This window comes from Harpia harpyja, chromosome Z (assembly GCF_026419915.1).
Source record: "Harpia harpyja isolate bHarHar1 chromosome Z, bHarHar1 primary haplotype, whole genome shotgun sequence".
Lineage (NCBI taxonomy): Eukaryota > Metazoa > Chordata > Aves > Accipitriformes > Accipitridae > Harpia > Harpia harpyja.
The window spans coordinates 106,674,741-106,696,605 of record NC_068969.1 but is presented as its reverse complement, the minus strand read 5'-3'; the positions used below and the strand labels follow the sequence as shown (position 1 = coordinate 106,696,605).

The 21,865-nt window shown below is 51.6% G+C and overlaps 1 protein-coding gene across 3 annotated transcripts in view; it reads left to right on the top strand.

The window, feature by feature from the left end:
- CNTFR (ciliary neurotrophic factor receptor) overlaps positions 1–21,865 on the top strand; it is a 212,765-nt gene that overhangs the window by 20,323 nt on the left and 170,577 nt on the right. Inside the window, exon 1 of one of the 3 annotated variants that reach the window (XM_052778589.1) lies at positions 20,253–20,271. The exons of the other annotated variants lie outside the window; for them this stretch is intronic. The gene's annotated coding sequence lies outside the window, so the exon portion shown is untranslated. Of the gene's footprint in view, positions 1–20,252; positions 20,272–21,865 lie in introns of those variants that run through there. 3 annotated transcript variants of the gene reach the window in all.

Sequence of the window (21,865 nt, the reverse complement as noted above, 5' to 3'; positions counted from 1 at the left end):
TGTTCTTTCTTGGCAAGGATATTCTTGTAAATGGAAATGCTGGCCTGGGTGACCTTCTGTGTATGGCTGCTGGAGGAAATGTGCTGAGCCGAAACAAGCATTTCCAGAGCTGAGCTCTCAGGCTTGGTATCTGTTGATCTCCCTGCTGAGATGCTGGGGTTGGCAGCTAGGCTGCGGTCCTTCTTGAGTGCCTGGGCTTGCTCCCAACCCAGGCCCATCAGACCACTTGTGATATGAGCTTGCTTCTGACTCTGAAGGTCAAATGGCTTGCAGCAGGGTGACAAAGGAGCCTTTGATCTGAAAGCGAGATTGTTCTTGTGCCTCGCCCCAGGAGGGGTCTCATGGGCCAGGGATGCGTACTGGCTGAAAGGAATGCTTAAAATGTTCTTTCTTTACTCCTGTCAAAAGCCCTTGCAAATGTGAATCAAAATATCTGCCCCAGTGCTTTCCTGCTGCATGCTTCAGGCTGGCTTGTTCCCTGAGAATGGCTTGATCAGTACAGCCGAATGTCCTGAGATCCTGTCCCTGACAGTGGACAGTAGTGGACATGCAAGGAAAGGTATAAGAACAGGGTGGGGGTGCCCAGTGTAGCTCCAGTTTTTGACAACGTATGGCTCAAATGTCTTCAGCCGGAAGTAAAGAGATTTTTTTTTTTTCTTTCCTCTCCTGTGAATTCGTCCAAGTGCGTAGATTCAGGAAAGCAAGTCTTGATCACCCGCAGCATCCTTCAACCAGGAATTGCACCACTCTGCTACACCTCTTGTGAAGGGCTGGTCCTTTCTGAGTTCCCAGGGACTTGCTGTCTGCTGGCTTTTTCTGTCTGCTGCTGTGGGGGCTTGGGTGCTGTCAGGGGCTGAGTGGAACACTCATGCCTCACACTCCACCAGTGCAAAGCCTGTGCTTGTGTACCTCCAGCCCTGCAGCTGCAAGGTATCTTCCAGCAAGGCTCTGTGCTATGAGGAGTCTTGCATGATACTGTGCACCCCAGCCTCATGCTCCATCCCTTCCCTGCGTGGCCATGCCTTGTCAAGTCTCTCCAGGCACATGTTTCATGTTGTGCCACAGATGTCTGGTTGCACATCTCCAGTGCTGATGTGTGACAGCTGAAAGATCAGCTTGTTTCTGCAGGGAGGCAGCAGCTGCAGCTGGGTGTAAGTTGCTCCTGGGGTCTCATGTGCACATGCTGGGCTGTTGTGCTGCAGCCGTGAGGCACAGCCCAGCCGCATGTCACTGAGATTTTTCCGTGGCTCGCTCTGTTCTTGGAGCTTTGTTCAATTATGTTTTGGCAATGAAGCAACTGAGGACTCTCATACTGGGCAAATAAAATGTCAACATCTCAGCCTGAAAAATATCTCATAGACTTCTCTATACAATTTTAAATTAAAAAAGAAAAGCTGCAAATGGCAGCACCCATTCTGGTGAGCCTTTGGCAGTCCCCTTTTGATGAGGAGGAAAAGGGATTGGGGTGACTCTTGCATTGCAAGAAGTTATGCTGGGGTGCTGGAAGGAGGCTGTGATCATTAGATTGATCATCCAGTCTTAATCCATTGGTGATGGTGTGTTAATTACTGTCATCATGTGTTAACGTGACGCTTACACCAGGGGGACCTGTCATACCCTTCACTTCTTGCTAGCTGTCCTGATGGTGACTATCATTCCTGTCACATAAGCTGTGAATTGAAGGCAGTGTGCAGGTCCCTGGGAGGCAATGAGTTCTACTTACGCATGTCAGAGGGCTTGCCAGTTGGAGCAGCGTGGCCCATATTGCATTTGTAGCCTGATTTGCAAGCTTCCTGCCCTGCTCCTGCTGCAAGTGTGGCTTTCAACCATCTGCTTGCCCTTGAGCTGCAGAGCATGGCTCTTGGCTGGAGCAGTGATGTGCAAGGATGTCTGCAGAGCACGGATGAGCTGCCTTGAGCCCAGAGGGGAAACACCAACAGGGAGTGATGCTCAGGCAGATGGGATGTTTTGGTCTTGCTCCCCAGCTGCTCTAGGCCTGGACTGCTGAGCTGCAGGCAGAAGGCTGTTTGCAGTCTCTTGGTCCCCATGTAGATCATGGAAGGCTTGCTTGGTGCTTTTGGGTCAGGTTAACCCTCACCTGGGCCTATCCTGCAGATGTGGTGGGTTGCAGCCCTGGTAGCAGTGTGCCTACATGTCTGGTTAACCAAAAGCTGAGTGGTTGTAGCTCTTTCCTTAGGCAAAAAGCAAGTACCTGCTGGCTTGTGCTCCCCTGGATGAGGCAGTGTCTGAGCAACCAAACTGCAGCCAGAGAAAAGCATGTTCCTTGCATCCCAGTATGCCTCATGTGTTGCTATTACAGCTGGCTGTGAAGTGCTTGGGGGATTTCTCTGCTTTCTCCATGTAAGTGTGATACAAAATCTGATCAACTTAAGATGCATCCACTTCTTCCACCCTGCAACTCTAGGTCATGGATGGTCACTTAAAAATCACAGCTCTCTGTTCACACTTGAACCGAAGGAGGGTGTGTGACCTGCATGTTCTGTCCAAGAGATGCTGCACAGGCAGGTGAGGGAGAAGAGAATTTTTTTTTCTTTTTTTTTGTTCCTTGTACCCTCCCATTGAAATGCTCTGAGCTATTTAGGGAGTGGATGGTCAGGAGGCTGGCAAGGATGGGAGGATGAGGGCAAACTGTCACTTGGTGCTGCTCCAGAGTACGCGAGAAGCTTGTGCAGGGCTGCCCAGGCATTCCTGCTGATGGAGGATGAAGCGTCTGGGCTGTTGGCAGCTGATGGACAGCCCCACCGTACCCGGCTCCCTGAATCTGCTGGCCCAAGTGCTTTTCCCTGGGGGACGGGGGCCTGCCAAAGGGCACTTTTGCTTTCCCTTCTGTTGTTTTCCACAGGACACTCGGATGCAAAGCTGCCAAGTTGCTCTGGTGTCTTCCAGCTCCTGGGGGACAGGCATGGCTAAGCCCACCCAGTGCTACCTGCAGCCCACCTGGCTGGCCCTGGTGCCTCCCCTGAGAGATGAGGAGCATAGGGAAGAAATGGCACAGCCTGTGAAGGGAGCTGGCTTGTGTGCTTTGCTCTTCTCTTAAACAGATCACGCAGCTGGTCAGCAATCCTGGCAGGTTCCCTGTACCCAGGAGCGAGATATCATGGCAATGCAGGGAGCAGAGTATGGGAGGTCAGAAAGGGGACTGGGAGGTCAGAGCTCAAATCCAGCCAAGGTTATTGTCACCCCCGGCACTCCCAGGTGATTTGCAGGAGGATATTGCTGTTGTGTGGGCAGTACAGTGAAGGTTACTGTGATGGCTTTAACAGGACACTTTCAGAGACACCAAAGAATTAGGTCTCTGGCCTCAGATACGGTGCTTGGTGCCCGGTTGTGTCTAGGCTGGGCTGAGGACAGCCTGGCAAAAGGTTACCTTGTGGCAGAGCACACAGTGGGTTTCTTTGAAATGCTGTGGAAGGAAGTAAGTAAGTTTCCCCTCCTGTTTTTTTTCCAAATCCTCTTCTAATCAGGTGGATTAGGCTGACTGTCAGTGCTGTGACTGTCCAGGTGATAACTTCCAACTTTTTTGTCTTAAGTAAAAAGTCTGTTTGCAGGAAACGAATTTAAAAAACAATTGCCTGATATTTTTCCAAAGCTGATTGTTTCTCATCTGACCTTTGGCTGTACAAGAGCTTAAGCCAGCAGAACCTCAGGTGGAACAAGCTACTGTTTTGGTGCTCAAATGCATAAGGACACTGTGTCCTGCAGTTAAGGCCAAAGTGTGTGTACATCGCCTGTGTCCCTGCTCCACCAGGGAAGCCGTGGGAGTTTTGAGGCCCCCTTGGTTATAAGGCTTTTTTCTTTCCTGGTCTTGCTGTGGCCACAAAGATCTGAGCCTTTAGGACAGTATTCCCTGACTTTTTAAAGGCCACCTCGCCTCTTTTGACAAACATCTGTGGGATGTTTTGTGAAGTGTTGCAACATTTTTCTGCTTACAAACTTGCGCTCTCCTATAGCTGCTTGTGTACACAAGTGCTGCTGTATAGGTGTGAGGTTTTGCCTTTGCAGCTATGCTTGTGCTGCTCTGTGATGCCTTCGATGTCTCAGGTTGAGAAGTGCTGGTCTGGGGAGCTCTGTGCTGCTGCATGGGGCTAGCAAGGGAAAGCAGCACATGGAAAACCTCTCCTCCTAGCATGGGTTGCGTTTCTTTCTTGTGTCAGTCAGTAACGCCTGAAAGAGCTCGTCTTGCTCAGGAGATATTTGTCCCTGCCTTGCTAGCTTTGAGCCCTTCTAATTTGCTTCCACAGGCATTTGTTTCTGTGCTTTCTCCAGAGCTGTCACCAGCTTGGAGCACAAACCTTTTCAGGATTGAATGCTCTTGTGTTATCATTTGGTAATACATGAGGGAAAAAGATTTTTCTGGGGGATGATAATGACCTTGCTGTGTTTGAGGTCAATGAAACATCAGGCTGCATCTTCTAAGGGTGCCTGTGGCTCCCTCTGTGTGAAGCTGAAGCCTTTCTTTCAGGGAAGGATCTTTTGGTTGGTCACATCTTCTAGCGGTACCTGCAGCCTCCAACCTCCTGTGATAGTTATTCATCCTGGGAGATTAATATTTCCTTGATTCAGGGGTCTTCATACTGGGGATATTTCCCTACTAGGGGAAGCTGTGGAGAAAAGGGAAAGGGCTTTCTTCTTCCCCCCACCCCAAACTCAGTCCCTCAGTGCTGAAGCATCCTCAAGTGTCTCTAACACCTTGGATGCCCTCATGCTGAGGGTTGCATGCAATGGCACAGAGGGTCCATGCTTGCCCTCGGCCACTCCTGGAAGCCAGGCTGTGCCAGAGTCCAGCTTCAGACTGGTATCCCACTTGCCCTCTGAGCTGTGCCACTGGCCAGCAGATGCCAAAGCTGGTGGCCTGTTAGGGTGCAGTGCAGGAGCTTCTCTTGGCACCTGCTCCCATGCACTTGGCTGCAAGCCCTGTGGTGTCTGCCATCTCTGCTTGGAGGGGACAGGCTTGCTGAGGATTTGATCTTGCCAGCTGCTGGCAATAGCTCATTTTAATTTCCGTAATGGACCTGGTTCCTGCAGAGATGGTCTGGAGAGAGATAAATCACAAGACTTGGAGAAGAAGTGTGGGGGTGCTAGGTGAAGGAAGAGCCCATCTAGTTCCTATCCAGTTTCTTCCTCTGTCTCTTGTCTTTGCCAGGGCAGACCTGCTTCCTGTGATCCTGGATCTTCTCCAGTATCTTGTAGTTTACCAGGCTGGAGATGGTATAAATCACACTTGGAAGATGCTGAACCAGAGAGTTTCCTGACCCTGATGGGAGTGCAGAGGGAAGAGGAGAAGAAGGGCTGAAGGGGGGGGGAAGCTGAGGCTTGAGTGAGTGGGAGATGATTTCTGGGGAGGAGTGAAAGTTAAGCAAGCAGGAGCCTGGCTCTGCATGCAGCAAGGCTGTTTGGTAGGAAGGTGGTGTATTGCTGCAGCATGTCATTGCCTCTTCCCATTGCTCAGCATTTGGCACAGGGGCTGCAGGAGCTGGCTTGGAGGTGGGTGATGGTTCCAGGTCTGTGCATCCCACCATCCGGCAGAGGAAAACAGAGCTGCTGGGGGTAGTCCCATATGCAGCTACCCTCTGTCCAGGTTGGCCAGACCTCTGCTGCTTCCCTGATTGAGGCTAATGCTATGAAAAAGTGCTGTCTGGTTTTAGCACATGGGCTGTGTGCAGCATTGCTTCTGGATCTTTTCTTCAGGGCTCTTCTGGAAAAAGGGATCTGGAATGTTCTGCCAAAGCAAATTGTTTTCCTCTAAGTCTTCCTGCTTAGCTAGTTTTTTCTGCATGTCTACTAATACCTCCTGCTCTACCCAGCTTTCAGCACTGCTGAGCATAGGGCATTTTTGCAGTGAGCTAGTGAAATGCGGTCCCTGAACACCTTTTTGAAGATCCTCTAAGTGACGGGGAGCTGTGAGATGCCAGGGATGGGACAGTGAGTGACCTGGGGCCCACATGTCTATGCAGCTACCCTTGGGAGGCTCCAACCAGCTGTGGCAGCAGAGTAGAAGTAGGTAAAGCTTATTAGCAGAGAAGAGCTCCCTTGTGCTCATGCAATGGCAAAAAAATACCCCAAAGCTTAAAAAAATGACTGAAGAGGAAGAAAAACTTCCTTTTCCAAGTCATCTTTTTCTCAGACTGACCAGCAAGGTACTGTTGCCAAGGTGAGGAGGCAGCCAGGAGGATGGCAGGACAAAACCCATGCGAGTCAATAGGCAGATGGGAATTGAAATCTGCCTCTGGTGCTGCAGCACTACCCAGTTAAATCCACTCTCCTGCATAAGCTTTAGGAGGCAACTTGAGCTGGGCAAATGACCCTGGGCCTTTGATGTCCTGGTCCGAGTACAGGCCCATGTGTCTCTGTGGCTGCAGGTCCTTCAGGAGCTATTAAGTGGCTCAGTTTTGTTTGTAGCATTCTCAGCAGCTCTTCTGCCCCTTGTCCGTGTGCTGCAGTCTTTCCTGTTTGTGCTTGGAGCTGGTGGAGACCAGAACGAGCCTCACAGCTTGTAATAAGCATGGATAATACGGATCAGAAGTGCTCTGGGAAATGATGTTTTCCTTCAATTATCTGTGCTTGTTACTTGTGGCAAGGGGAGGAAGTGCCCTTGAAGGTGAAGGGTGGGTAGAGTTCATGCAAAACCAAAACAGCCTTTTCTTGGCTGGTGCTTCAAGTCTGATTCCCTCCCTCCCTACTCACACAGGCATTTCTTTGCACTGATGCCCAAAAGCCATGCTTGTGCAAAGATGTTTGAACTGGGCTGCTCCAGTCTCCATCAGTCCTGCAGAAATGGTTGCAGATTAGCACATCAGGCAGTGGAGAAGGAGCATGCAGCATGGTCTGCTCAGTGGCCTGCAACTAGTTGCCTTCCTCACTCCAGACCTGTGGTTTTTTTCCCCTACCTGCTGTGACAGTGTAGGCTGTAAATCTTTCCAGGCAGGACCTCTTGCTGTGTGTGTGGTGTTGGAGCTGCTGTCTCAGCTGGAGGCTCTAGGCATGCTGCAGAGACAAGAGCCCAAATGGATAGTGGGGACAAGATGGCTTGGCACTGCCCTGGCTGATGCAGCAAGCCTGGGAGGCTGCTGTTGAGGTGATGACATTGCAGGTAAACAGAAGTCTGGGGACCAAAGAACTTGTATTGGTTCTAGCATCCTTCAAGAGAACATGATGGGAAGGCTGTGATCAGTCAGTGAAGGACTGTTACGGGGTAAGAAATCCCTGAGGCAGGATTCTTGCTGGGATGGTGTAGGAAGCTTTATATCCCCAGAATACTTGCCCAGTTGCATTTTTAGATCAATGATTCAGTACCTGGGGAAACTGAAGTAGAAAGTGGACTTACAAATGACAGGCTCTGTGAGGTGTGAAGTGCCCCTAGAGGATTGTATCAGGGAAAGAACCAGGAAAGGAAGAAATCAGGAGGGAAAGTGCAGCAGTGAGGGATGTAAAATGGAGAACAGAAGAGTGCTTGTATATGGTTTTCTGGGGGGATGGGAAGAGTGGTCAAGCTTTTAAAAACTTGTAATGTCTGCTGGGATGCTGCTGGATGCCAGAGAGGAGCATGGAGGGTGGACCCTGTTGAATGCAACGGGATGAATCTTATGTTATGATGTGGAGGTGTCTGAGCTGTATGATCTCAGCACTTCCAGCTGGTGATGGAAGGAGGGAGAAAGGCTTTTTCAAAGTACTGCCAGGGAGAAGAAAATACAAGGGATACAATAGGTCTATTAAATAGAATTGGTTTCTTACCAATTTCTTTTCCCTTCTCAAATGACAGAGATCCTCACCATCTCTTTATACCTGTCTTTAGCAAGATTAAAAAAAGTCCAAAGAGGTGTAGGGGAGACTGGGAACAAAAGATGACTCTACAGAAATAGCTATTAAAGAAAGCTTGAGGGTAGTTTGCAAGCATCTTAAATGCTCGGCTAACCTCAGTAAATACTCTTCAGGGAATTAGTGGTTGAATGTAAGTAACTGGTGTCCCTTTGCTTTAAAAAGATGGGAGTCTGGTGCCAGGGGTGTTGACAGTGCAGAGTGGGTACCAGTCTGAGGGACAAGATGGGTTTGTCATTTTTTCTGGAAACCTGTCGGTTTCCCTGTCCCTGCAGGAAGAGGTGTGATGCCTCTGCTGTCTCGCTTGCAGTTTGACTCCAGGATGCAGCTCTTCGATGGGATTACAGCCCCAGTCTGGCAGCAGCTGATCTGTGCCATTTGTTACTTAGCTCAAGCAGGCATCATGGGCAGCCTTGCTTTGAAGGTGAAGTGAGCACTGTAATTGGAGGGAGGAGTGAAGAGCAGGTTTCAGTGCTGCAGCTGGGTTTTAGAGCAGTGTTTGATGCAAAGCTTCCCTGGTGAAAATGGTTTCAATATGGAAGCAGGAATGAAAGGACAGTGAGACTTCAAAGTGCTGGAGAAGCACATGGGATGCCTGTTCTGACCTCTTGAGGTTGCTGGTCTGTCCTAATTGATCCTCCTGCTGATCCAGTGAGGATAGCTGACTTGCATTTTAAAAACAACATAATCTGCCTTCCCTTCTTCCAAATGACCATCGGCCTGACTGTCTTTAGTGGGAACATGGGCTGTCTCCTTTGGTAACTCCTGCATGTGAAATGAAGAGCTAAAGGAAGGTGCAGAGGGACATCTTGACTACTTGTGGGTAGATGCCCTTGGTGTTGCTATGTGGCTTGGCTTCTGGTTCATCTTTGGCTGGTCTGGACGGAGGGAACCAGGACATCTCCACTGCTCATCTGCCTTCCACTGTTACCAGCTTAGGGCTTAAGGGTGGGGTGGCTTGCAACTGGAGCCAAGACCTGAGCATAATACTTCCCAGCCGAGGCTAGTTTGTTTGCCCTCTTACAGTGACCCACAAGCTGAGTTGTCTCCTTTGCCTTCATTGTGTGGGATCTGAGCAGCCCCGGAGGGGGGGGTCCCACTGCCAGCAGAAATCTTCTCCCTACACTGGTACTTTTGCAGGGGGTGATTAAGTCCTCTCCTGATTGTCTCTTGGCTTAGTTGAACCAATTGAGCCTGTGGCTGCACAGCAGGCTTTCCTGTTCCCGACTCATTCTCCTAATTCTTCTTGGAAGCTGTTCCACTTCTACAACCTCTTTTTTTGTGAGTGTGGACACCAGCAGTGAAGGCAGCAGGCAGCAATAGTCTCACTGTGCTCCAGCAAGAGCTAATACTAAGCTCATGCTGTTGAGGATGCTCCCCGGTGTATGCAGGGTATTTTTTCCCCTTAATTATACCACTGACCTTGAACAGCCTGACTTGTGTGTAGGAGCCATGGAGAAGATTTGGAACTGCATTTTAGGGTATATGAGGCTTACTTAGACCAACAAGGGGGTTGCAGTATTTGGCCGTGCTGGCATACATGGTGCTCAGACTGGGAGAGGAGCTTCAGCAAAGAGGACACAGCAAGGGGAGCCAGTTGCCCTTGTGACACTGGGTTTGCAGCTGATGCAGCGGAGCAGGGTTTTGCTTATGCTGTGGCCTTGCATCTGAGGGTAGGGATGAAATAGTGATGATTACTTGGGAGGATCGGTTTTCCGCTGAGCAAGTAGGTGGAAAGTCAGGCAACAGAATTAGCTGAATACACAAACAGTCTGGGCTGGAAGAGGTTCTCTCCCCGGGGAGAGATTAAGGCATGTGGTGTCTTACGTAGCAGTGATGGCCCGTGTGCTCTTGCCGTGCCTTGGCGCTCTGAGCTGACAGTTGTTGAGCTGTTGGCTTTGTGCTTTGTCCTCATCACTCCCAGCTCCTTTCCGGTGACCAGCTGGGGTAGAATATCTTGTGACACATGCTCAGTCCTTGCTGCTCTTTTCCCACAGGCGGTTGGGTGCTCTGCCCCAAGCCCTTCCTCCCTGGGACACTTGAGCTCAGTTTTGCATCTTGCCTGGATCCATATGTGACTCTCAGGGTGTGAACGGTGGTGTGGGACAGGCAGGGGTCTGCAAGCCCTGTGCCCAGTGGTTTGTGTCAACTGAGCTTTTAACAGCAGGGGCTGTACCTGTGAGCATCATATGAGACTTCAGAAATAGCTTTGATTGCACTCAAACAACCTCCCTGAGTTTCTGGGTGCTAATGTCAGCACATTGGGTCCTGAGCATGCAGCAACCAGCATCTCTCAGGCTCTTCCCTGACACTCAGGATCGCAGAGGGGAAGGTATGGGTGCAGTGGAGCATAGCAATAAAAATCTGCAGGTCCTCAGTTATTTGGCTCCTGGAAATCAACAGGATGCTGTTGGTCCTGGCAGCAGGCTCGTGTGCAGTGATTTTCCTTGGCTCCCTGTAGCAGTGGTCTCTGTGGGAGGCTGTAGCTGATCAGGACCCTGCAGGCAGTAGCTCAGTTTCCCATGCAGGTAATATCCTACCCAAATTCTGTGAAAGGAAGAAAAAAAAAAAAAAAAATTGTTGCATGTTTTTTCTGCAACTGGGTCATATCTGCTGTTCAGTGACAAAAGACCTTAGCAGGTGGAAACCCTTTTGCAACAAACTTGATGCAGGAACCAAAATCTTTCAGGAAAGCCTCAGGATTATCTTATTTCTGAGAAGGATGAGAGCTCTTCCCCCAAACCTACCTAACAGGATGTAAATAAACACTTGGCAAGGTCTGGATGTAAAGTCCCTTGGTGGGTCAGAATTCATAGTACGTGGCAAGGCGGTAAGAGGCTTGAAGGTGTCTCAAGTGGTACTGCAAATAATCTCTTTAATTCTGCTTTTAATTTATGCCTGCTAATGAGCAGGGAGGAGTAGCAGAAGTCTTAAATTCAGCTCGTGTAACTTGGAAAAGAGAATGAAACTTGAGGAACCGCCAAAAAAATAGCAAGGATGTGAAAAGAGTGTAAGGAAACTATAACCTGAGAGGATGAGAAGTGAAAACTGCAGGCTACTGCAGGGGGGAATTCAACCCTAAAGTGTAAGGACTTTGGACGTTTCCTGTGCTGAAAGCATCAGGCTTCAAGCGTTTTGCAAATGGAGTACAAAGGCTAGGTTTCCTTGTGCAGGACTTGGTGTGCCCCATGCTGGGTTCCCATCAGCTGCCTGGCTCCAGATGTACAGTTGTCCCGCTCAGGCAGGAGTGGGGATGGGAGGAGAGCTCTCTGGTGGTCTCCTTCTTTGGTGTGCATCCCTGGGGACTGCCCCCCTGCTCTGAGGCTGCTGGTGGCTACTTCTGGGCAGAAGTTAATAGTGTGGGTCTTCCAGGTGCTTGCAAGATAGCGGCTTGGCCTGGTTCTCCAGCTGTTTTTGAATAAAATGGTCACTCTGTTTCGCATGCTACTTATTTGGCAGCGTTTAGCACAGGGCCAGTAACATTGGTGTCTTGTAGCTCCTTTGCCGTAGATACGTGTCACCAGAAAAGCAATAAGGAGGGAGTAGGGGGTGTGGGTTTTCTGTTCCCGCTGTTCTGCCCCAAACTCAGTCTGGGAAACCCTTAGGACGTGCCTTGAGGTGGAAATCACATGCTGCAGAGGACTGGGACCATGTTCTGCAAGGCACAAAGGTGGCATGTGGCTCTGGCACCAAAAGCCAAAAAACCCTGGGCTGTGCAAGTGAGGGGGCTTTTGCCCTGCCTCCCCCAGACCCAGCAAGTGGGGCAGGGCTTTGCAGCTGGAAACCTTAAACCAACTATTTGGTTTCTGGCTCCTCATGCCCAATGTTGGACAAGGCAGATGTTGAGTTGCATCTCTTCCCTCTCTCATGTTCACCCGGAGACCCCCACATCCTTGGCTAGTAAATTACCAGCCTAAACTTCTCCATAGCAAACTGCAAAGTAAATAAATAATTCTCTTTTAGAAACCTCTTTTTCCCAGTTAAATTGCCCCCCTTGGTACTTTCATGCATTTCAAGAAGTCGGAACAGTTCACAATTGGAAACAAGCAGTGTTTAGCTCCTGCTGTGAAGGGAAAGAGTCAGGCACCAGAAAGACTGTCATTTTAGCCGTGCTCTTACAAAAGAGGGTGTTACAGTAAACTTCCTTATTTCACTGAAGGAGAATTCAGCAGGCTTGACGGAAACCGGATGAGACAGGCACGGTAAATGGATTTTGCTGGCCGAATTGAAAGCAAAGAAACATGCATGTGCGGTGGCTGGTCAAGAATTGACTGTATCTTGCAGAAACCAGGAATGAATTAGGGACAGAGAATTAGCGAGCCCTGAAACAACATCTGTCTAGCTGTATTCAAGGTTCTGTTCACCTGTGGTATGCCTCCAATAGTAATTGAATGCAGTGAGCGAGGTGGCTCTGTTTAACTGCCTTGCTGCCTTTTATCTCTATACGTGCGCTAGAAGGGTTAGGGGTGCCTGCCTGGGGTATGCTTGAGTGGTACTGTTGGGCTCCAGCAAGCTGCAATGCTGGTGTAAGGCAAGCTGAGGGGGATTCCTGTGGATGCAGCATCCCATGTGGTCGGCACCAGGTGCCGGAGGTGGCCAGGAGCCAGTGGGGACCACTGGGGTAGAGCAAGGGAAAAGGACAGATGTCTCCTGGTCCCTGATCCCCAGGAGAGGAGTGATACCCAGCCCTGCTTGGGCAGGGTTCTCCAGCGGTTCACCACCTTTTAGGGGCTGGATTTAACTCCCCAGTGAGCACTCTGTGAGGATCATAACGTTTTGTCCCTTATTGGCACAAAGCATTTGCTCCCTGTTCTTGATGCAGCATCGGCAGGGCCCCTTCTGATAAAGTGGGACCTATCCTGCCTTGCTGACAGCTGTGTGGAGGGCTGGGCAGGTGCTGTACTGCAGAGGTGTACAGCATCTTATCTGTGACCTCTTCTGCAACACCTCACTGCCAGCAACATGAGAGCGAGGCTGTTGTCCTGGTGTTCTGCAGGTTTTCATCTCTCTGAGCAAAGCTACTTGGTTGCACCATTATAGTTACCAAAAAGGACTGATGCCACCTTCCATCCTGGGCTGGGAGGATGTATTAGGTTTGCATGGCAATGTTTTGGTAGCAGGGGGGCTACAGGTGTGGTTTCTGTGAGAAGCTGCGGGAAGCTTCCCCTGTGTCCAACAGAGCCAGTGCCAGCCGGCTCCAGGACAGACCCAGAACTGGCCAAGGCCAAGCCCAGCAGTGATGGTTGTAGTGCCTCTGGGATAAGGTATTTAAGAAGGGCGAAATGTTGCTGCGCAACAGCAATGGCAGCCAGAGAGAGCAGTGAGAACATGTGAGAGCAACAACCCTGCAGACACCCAGGTCAGTGCAGAAGGAGGGGGAGGAGGTGCTCCAGGCGCCGGAGCAGAGATGATTCCCCTGCAGCCCGTGGGGAAGACCATGGTGAGTCCCCCTGCAGCCCAGGGGGGTGAGTGCAGGAGCAGATGCCCACCTGCAGCCTGGGGAGGAGCCCACGCTGGAGCAGGAGGATGCCCCCCAGGGTGGCTGGGACTCCATGGGAAAGCCCGTGCTGGAGCAGTCTGTGCCTGAAGGACTGCAGCCCGTGGGAAGGACCCACGCTGGAGCAGTTCGTGAAGAACTGTCTCCCGTGGGAGGGACCCCACGCTGGAGCAGGGGAAGAGTGAGGAGTCCTGCCCCTGAGGAGGAAGGAGCGGCAGAGACAGCGTGTGAAGAACTGATGGCAAACCCCATTCCCCGTGCCCCTGCACCGCTGGAGTGGAGGAGGTGGAGAAATTGGGAGTGGAGTTGAGCCCAGGAAGAAGGGGCAGGTGTGGAGAAGGTGTTTTAAGGTTTGGTTTTTATTGGTAATAAATTACCTGATTGGTAATACTCTGATTGGTAATAAATTAAACTAATTTCCCCAAGTCAAGTCTGTTTTGCCTGTGATGATAATTGGTGAGTGATCTCTCCCTGTCCTTATCTTGACTCAAGACCCTTTCATTATATTTTCTCTCCCCTGTCCAGATGAGGGGGGGAGTGAGAGAGCAGCTTTGGTGGGCACCTGGCATCCAGCCAGGGTCAACCCACCACAGGGGACTCCTTTCTTCCTGGGGACACAGAGGGGGCTCTGAGCTTCATGCCCTGGGGGGTCACTAGCTGGGGGCCCAGCAGGGTGGTGGGCAGCACAGTTCGGTGTGCTGTGCTCCCCTCAACCTGATGAAGGAGGCTCGGGTCTGCTGGGGGACTCTGGTTAGTGTGTGAGGACAGCTGCAGCAAAACAGCCTTTCTGGTGTTATCCTAAGGTACACCAGCTTGGCAGGGAAAAATTTGAATGCCAGATTGAAATGTCTTCCTTAATCACACCCCAACATATTCCTCTAGCAGAGAATCTTCTTTCTTAACCAGGTGTGACATTGGCCAGGTCTAACACACAACAGAGGGCTTTTGTGTAGTGAATCTGACCCAAGGTGTTAGGAGGGTGGGCTTAGTTCTTCCACATTGACTGTCTTGCTTCCCCTGTTGGCAGTGTTGGCAGCACTAAGGCAGAAATATGCTCGTTAATAAAAAAGGTTGTGCTCTGCCTCTTGGTAGTAGCTCCATTTACTTTTTTAAAGGGAAGTTATATTCTCTATCAGTATGAATCAGCAACAGTTGCCAGTGCTGTGTCCCTTGGCAGGCTGCTGAACTTCAGCTGGAGACGAAGAGCAGAGGGGCTTGAATAGGGGGCTGCAGTAACCAGGTAAAAACTAAAGAAGGAGGCAGGGGCTCTCAAGATTTGGGAGGCTGCTTGGGTACAGGTGGCCTGGGAAGTGCTTAAGAAGTGCCTGTTTAACATTAGAGCAGTACATCCTACAGCGTAACCCGTGCTGCATTTTGATCTGTGGGCTGATAATCCAGAAATGGCTCTTGGACAGTTGGTTTGCATTTTCTGTGCATTTGAAGTCAAAACACCTGGAGTCCCTCTGGATCACTGATCTTCTGTATGAGGTGGAAACTGGAGATGTGCTTGGGCTCAAAGCCTTGATTACCTGGATCTTGCTTGCTGTGTTGGAAATGGCTGGAGCAAGAAGCCTGTTTTTTCTGTAGACAGATGCTGGCTCTCTCTGTGTGTTGGCTGGTGACACAGACTGGCTCAGCATCATGGTTGGTGTTAAGGTTAAATGGAAGTCCCATGCTTCAGGATGAGAACGGGGGGAAATCAATCTTACACTGGTCTCAGTGACAAGGGTAACCTAAGTGTATACACTTCCAACAAAAATTAAATCCTTCAGCCTGTGAGGTGTTAGCAGCAGCACCTCGGTTTTGCAGGGGCATTAGTGTCCCTCCTGTTTCCAGTGTAGCCTGGTGCTACCTGTGTGGTACCACCACTGCTTTCCTCTGGTCTTGTCCTGTGCCAGCCTCCCCCTTGCACCCCAGGTGGCACGGCCAGTGCCTGGCTTTCCCCTTCCCAGCCGGGGTCCTGCCTGAATCCCCCTGCCTGGCGGCAGGCACCTGGCTGTCCCCTAAGGGGACATGGCACTTGCTTGCCTGGCGCTCCCAGGGGACTTGGAGGCAGCTGGTGCCTTGGGGAGCTGGAAAGCTATCACTTTCCAGCTGCTGTCATGTCAGCACAGGCTTGTGATGGAGCCACAGCTGCTGTGGGACTGGGGAGAGGCGCTCTGTGTCACGGGAGGTTTTGTTTTCTCTCGGCAGCCTCCTTTGCTGGCCCTGGGTTAAAGCCTTTGACCTGGTGAGGTCTGGAGAAGCTGGACTCCTCGTGAAGCATGCTCTGGGAAGGGCATCTCTTAGCATTGGGTTGTGGCTGTTCATTACAGGGTAGCAGCAAGATTTTTACCTGGTGGCAGCGTGCCTGGGCTCAGCAGCCTGGCAGGAGGCTGCCTGGACCCAGAGCCGTGTTTATCCAGCTGCTCCGGTAGCTTTTGCAGCATCCACTGAGCTCCATGCTTCTGCCAGTGCCGGAGGGTGCTGTGTGGGCTGGCAGTGCTGCAGGTGCAGTGGTGTCTGGCTGTCAGGTCGTGTCCTCTCTGAGTGTCTGGCTCCTGGTCTCTCCTCCTGCACCAGAAGGACAGGTAGGGATCTGCCTCCCACAGACATTGCAAGAGCAGGGCATTTTCAGTGTGAACTCCCTCTGTGCTGAAGAAGTGTCCTAATTTCTATGTTAATGCCCTCCACATGCTTCCCCATTCTCTTCTAGCGGGGCTGGACCTCACTGCCCCATACCTCCTGATTTATTGGCTCTTCCTCACCCCTTCATCCCTTTGCTTAGATCCCCCACCCCAGCCTGGCAGTGCTGTGGGGAGAAGCATCCATCTGGGAGGAGGTACCAGACGGCAGCGGGATTAACAAAGACGTGGTCTTGGTGTATCCTAGCTGGTATCAGTGCCACCTGCAGATGCCACATCTGCTAGCCAGATGCTGCCCGTGGGTCCCATCTCCCATGGGCAAGAGGAGGCAGCAGCAGGCATGGGGAGGCCATCGAGTGCCTTTTAGCAGGAGGCCAAGGCTGCTTCTCGAAGCTGGGAGGACAATGAAGGCGCTGAAGCAGCCAGAGCACGGCCGGGGGCAGAGGGGGACAGGCAGGCAAGGGGAAGCCATGCAAATGGGGACTTTGATGTGGCTGCGAGGAGCCGGGCTGGAGCATTGTTCCTATCACATCACATCAGTTTCACATTCCTCATGCAGGAGTGATCAACGCTTTCAGGGCCAGACAAAAGAGCAGGGAGATGAACAAAAGCGAGGGGGGGGGCTTTACCTACTGCAGAATAGAGGCAGAGGATGAATTGCTCTCTTGGCAAGCCATGGAGATGGGCTGGCGGTTGCTGTGCTTTAAAGCACCAGCTTAAAATTTTTCTCTTTTATTTAAAGGAGAAAAAAAAAAGGTAGGAGAAAGGGTTTCCTGTGTGCAGAAGGGCAGATAAATAAGATAGCGTGACAAGTATCTGTGGTTGTCTTACATTCCCTTGCTTGGTCTCCCCAAGTGATGACTCTCAGTTTATTGCAGAGGTGCATTGTGTCCTCTTGAGACGAGGGGCTGGCAAACATGGGTTTGACCCAGACTGCAAGATGAGAGTGCTTTTAAGGGAACCTTCTCCCCAAATTAGCAATGTAAGTGGGTTTGGAAGGGGGCTGGCTACATACAGCTGAAGACTGGGCTCTGCATGGAGGGTGTTGGCATTGGCCCTGGTACAGGGGGAAAGCAGTGTTGGAGGGAGCTATGGGTTGTGCCCAGCTCTCCTAAGCTGGGGTGTGAGGACGAGGAGGGTGGAGGAGATGAGGAAGCACTTCATCTTTTTTGCTGGCTGTTCTGGGGATCCTGCCTGTTGCTGCAGGGGAGACTTGGTGATGTCCCTTTGCTAGGCTGGGTTTTGCTGGGGCTGGAGAGCAGGGATGGGGCACAAGGCAGAATATGGCACAGGGTGCACATGTCCACATGTGTGTGCCCACGTGTGTACTTCCATGCTGCTGTCTCAGCCTTTGCTACAGCCTCAATGGCTGAGGCCTGGGTCATTGAGCTCTGGCTTTGTTCTCTTGCTTTCCCATCCCTGATGCCTCCTGGCTCTCGCCTGTCACTGACCTGTCTCCCCTCTCTGAGCCTGGGATCCCCCTTCTGCCTTGTCCTCAGCTCCCTGCTTTCGCTGGTGTACACTGCTACCCACTTACCTAGGGAAAAAGTACATTAAACCGACTCTCTTTTTTCCCCTTGTATGTGCTATCTGCAATTTGGCTTTTGCCGGTATTAAGTGGAACTGCATCCCTCAGGGATGCTCTAGTCTCTCTCATCCTTCCCCAGAAACCTTTTTCCTGTGGAAGCACAAACGGTGAGCATCGTCCCCACCTCGTAGCCATCCCCTGCTCTCCCAGCCCCATGCATGGCTCTGGCTGCCCCCGCTTAGCCCTGACCCACGGCCCCCTCCCTCCAGCCCCGGGCCTCTTTGCCTGAAAGGCTGTCAATCAGGCTGAATTGTCTGGTGGTTTTGTGATGTGGAAAGACTCCCACCAAGGAGTCAAGGGCCAGGCTGAGACCTTTAAACTCGATTCCATTTGTGTCTTAAATCTAACAGGAATCCAGGTCCTGGGATGGAGGGGGAGGTTTAAGGGGATGCAGAGGCTCAAAAGCCTCTGCTGCCCCCCCTGAGTTTTCCTGGAGCCCCTTCCCCACCTGCACCGTGTGGAGGCGGGGATGTGCCCATGGCCCTGGAGTTTAGGGCTTGTTTTCCTTCTGTAGCCCTTTGCTTTGGGGCTGTCCTGAGAGGCTGGAGGTTGGCAGCAGTGCTTCCTGTAGCGCTGGCCCCTTTGAACAAACCCTGCTGCCTGGGGTACGTGGCAGGGAGCGTGCCCTGCGCTGAGCCAGAGGGAGGGTTGAGGGATGGGCTGGGAAATGGCGACTCTGCCCTGGGGAAAGGGAGGTTTCAGGGATCCTCTGTTGCGAGCACATGGGGCTGGGGAAGTGGGCAGAGCTGTGCTCCCAACGTTTCTGGTCTCACCAGTTTGTGGTGGCTGCTGGTGCATGGGAGGATGTGGGTGCAGAGGACAGATCTGTGGCTCGCTAATGTCCTGCAGATGGTTGCAAGGTTGAAAGCAATGTTTTAGCCTCCTCCCAGGACACTACAAGCAAGCTTGACCTTTTGGGACAGTTGTCGCTGCAAAGGGGAGAGTGCCCTGGTCCCTGTCCCCGGTGTGTGTGTGTCTCGGTGGCTTGAATCACACAGTGCCTGGTGCTGCAGGTCATCCACGGGTGCCCTCAGGGGAGGGGCAAGACCACAAGGCAGCATGTGAGGTGTTCTGAATTCCCCATCTGCTGCCAGAATAGGGCATGGGGGCAGGTGAGGCTGCTTAAACACCCTCTGCCTTGTCCTTACTGTGTTTAGAGATGGGCTCAGTCTCCTGTCCACAGAGGGAAGATCATCTTAAATGGCAGGTTGATATTTCTATTTTTCCCTCTAGAAGAGGGTTTGACAGCAGCGGAGCTGGTGCTGCTTGGTTTCCCCTGGGGTTGAGCCCCATCCCATCTTGTGAGGGCTGCTGGGGTCCCTTGACCTAGCACTGCTGGAGAGAGGAGGGAGAGCAGGGTGGGTGGGGAATCAAGCTTTTGCAGCTCAGCTTGTGGCTTTCTCTGCCTGCCTGTGAGCAAGGAGTTTGCTTTTCTGGTTTTTTTCTTCCAACTACTTTCCAAAGTCCACGTAGGTGAGAGATTTCATTTTGTCTTCCCGAGGGAAAGTTGCAAATCTCTCTTCCCCTGACTGAGCTGTGTTTGCAGGAGAAGCCTGGAGCTGCCTTAAGACATGTACAAGCTCAGAAATGCAGTGGTTGTGTTTGTTTTCGTGTTCTGGGCAAAGCCAGGGCTGTTGCCAGTGCTAAGTAAATACAGAGCTGCCCTAATGAGTGACTGCAGTAGCCAGGGCCATGCTTGCTGCCTGTGTGAAGCCAGATGGATCTATCTGGGGACTTGAACAGCAGCTTTCTTGCAACTAGCAAAGGCAAAGCCACTGGCATTTGGATTACCAGCTCTCCTGTGCTTTTAACAGAGTGCCAATGTTTGACAAAACCATTAAGTTAAATTAAGCCCTACGCATTTCAAATGGATTCGGAGACTTCTGGCTGACTCGCTATTAGCAGAGCTGTCTCTTCTCCCTTTTGTCTTTCGTCTTTTTTTTTTTTTTTTTTTTCCCCCCCTTCCTCCTCCATTTCATTGACGTTTAAAAGCCACATGCTGGGACTCAAGGAGAGACCTGGCATTGGGGATGGCACCGCTGTGAACCCAGGTGTGCCTGGTCCTGCTGTGGTGGGCAGGGAGGATGCTTGGAAGGTGTTTGCTCAGGGCAAGCCCTGTGTCCTGCAGAGCCTGGGCATGGGTTGGCCAGGGATGCTCTGGTCCCTGCAGAGCCCACAGCTGCTCTGCTCTTGCCCATTGCCAGTGTTATTTATGGCACAGGCTGCTGCTTTGCTGGGCCATTTCCAGAGAGCGGAGAAAGATGCTGTCGGCTCAGAGGGGCTCAAAGCGCAAGGGCAGGGGATAGCAGAGAGCATTGGTGGGAGAAGGAGCAGCAGCAGCACGGCCTGTCCAAGTCACCTTGACTTGCTCGGGTGAAAGTGAAGGGCTTTAAAGAGCCACAGGGCAATGAACTTGTAAATGGATGCATGACCCAACTGCTCCCCTGTGCTGTCGGCTGCTTTGTGTCCCTGATACTGCTCTTCATGCCTGTGGAGAATCACCGGGGCTGGTGGGTGGTTGCTGGCATCTCATTTGCACAGCTGCATCTCAACTGTGCAAGCCCTGCTAGTCACTAGTGTGAGAAAAGCTGTCAGCTTCCTCCTGCCCATCTAATGTAGCTTTTCTCGGGGCAGGAGAACCGCTGTAGAACCTCACTGTGGCTGCTGGTGGAGCTGTTGCTGCCCTGGAGCATATTTTGGGAGTGGGCTGTGAAGTGTTGAAGAAGGTGAGCAGAAAGCATGAGAGGGTGGGTGTGGGGCACCAGCCCAACTGTGCCACCGAGATGTGGAGGGATGCCTCTGCTTGGGGACCAAAGGCAGCTGCATCACTGCAGCTGTGCTGGAGTGTGAGTGGAGTCAAGAGGGAGGGAGAGTGGTGGCATGGGGTGGGCTTAAAGGCCAGGGATAGAAAAGCACTGAATGTTACAGTATAGGAGTGAAGGCTTTCCAAGTAGTAAATGTGCTGAGTGGGATCTGATGGAGCTTGTGGACTACGGAGAAGATACAGCAGTTGGATGGTGGACCAAAGCTGGAAATGGTTTGCTGGTGTCTGAGGCTTGCGGCACTGTTATCTGCTGCCCTGTAGTCCTGGTCTGTGGAAGCGTGTTGTGCCAAGTGCTGTCCTGGCAGACAACATCCCACATAGCAGCTCCTGTTGCTCTGCCTGCAAGGTTCAAAATATTAATTGCAGATGATGTGGGGACTGCAAGCTTTGGAGAGGCTGGGCTGCACTGCTGGAACAGCCTTCTTGCTGAGCACGTTGCTGCTCCTTGCAGTGAAATTCCCTCAAGCACCTCTGCCCCTGTGCACCTCTTGCCCCTTGGTCTTTGCTGCCTTGGCCCCACATTTATTGAATCACTCTAAGATGTGACCTCTTGACGCACGCAGCTCCCCTTTTGCTCTCCCTGTCACAGCTTGCCTGGAGAGAAGCCAGGAGGTGCTAGAGAAGAGACTTCAGCAGAAGAACAACCTGATTGGTCTTGGGTGTGCAAAACTGGAGTATTAAGCCATGGGAAGCACCTCTGGGTAAAGATTTGGAGGAAGGTCAGCATCATGGAGCCCACTCCCATTGACACCTAGCACATGGTGCCCATAGCTGTATCTTCCTGCTGGGTGCAGCCCCCACCCCCCATCAGTGTCTTATTTCTCTGGGTGCTCTCTCGTTATTTCCATGTTCATTAATGCTGATATGCTCAATTGCATCAGCTCGCTTCCAGGGACCAAGTGCAATCCTGCGCCTTCATTTGCATCCCCGCTGCCTAGCTGTTGCCCAGGCAATGCCAGGTGCTTTGACATCATTACCCAGCCGACTGGCATCCTCTCTGCCCCATTAACCTTGCCGTAATTGACTTCAAATTGAAGGAAGCGGGGGTGGGGGGGAGCAGAACTGTGATGAAACGGCAACTGTTTGCATCGTTGTGGAGTAGGGCTCTTTGTTTTTTTGGAAGGAAAACTGTGACAGTCGGTTATGGCTGTGACTAGATTTGGGAAGGGTTTCTTGCCCTCTAGGAAGCTGTGCAGTCTGTCTTGGTTTACAATATTTCCCCACCACCATCTCCCATGGGAATGTGATGTGAAAACTTGTTGGTGGTTGTCCGCAGGGAAACTCAGAGGGTTAGTGGAGGGGAAGAATGGTGTCAGAGACGCTGGGAGCAGTGGGTCTGTGCAGCCTGGGGATGGGAAGGTGAAGCAGAGTGTTGGGGGAGTCTTATTGCTCTTTTTAGCATCTTGATGGGTGAGGAGAGGCAGGAGTTGGACTCATTTTTGGAAGCACCCAGGGACAGGACAGTAGACAGCAGCCCAGTTTGGAGTATCTAATTA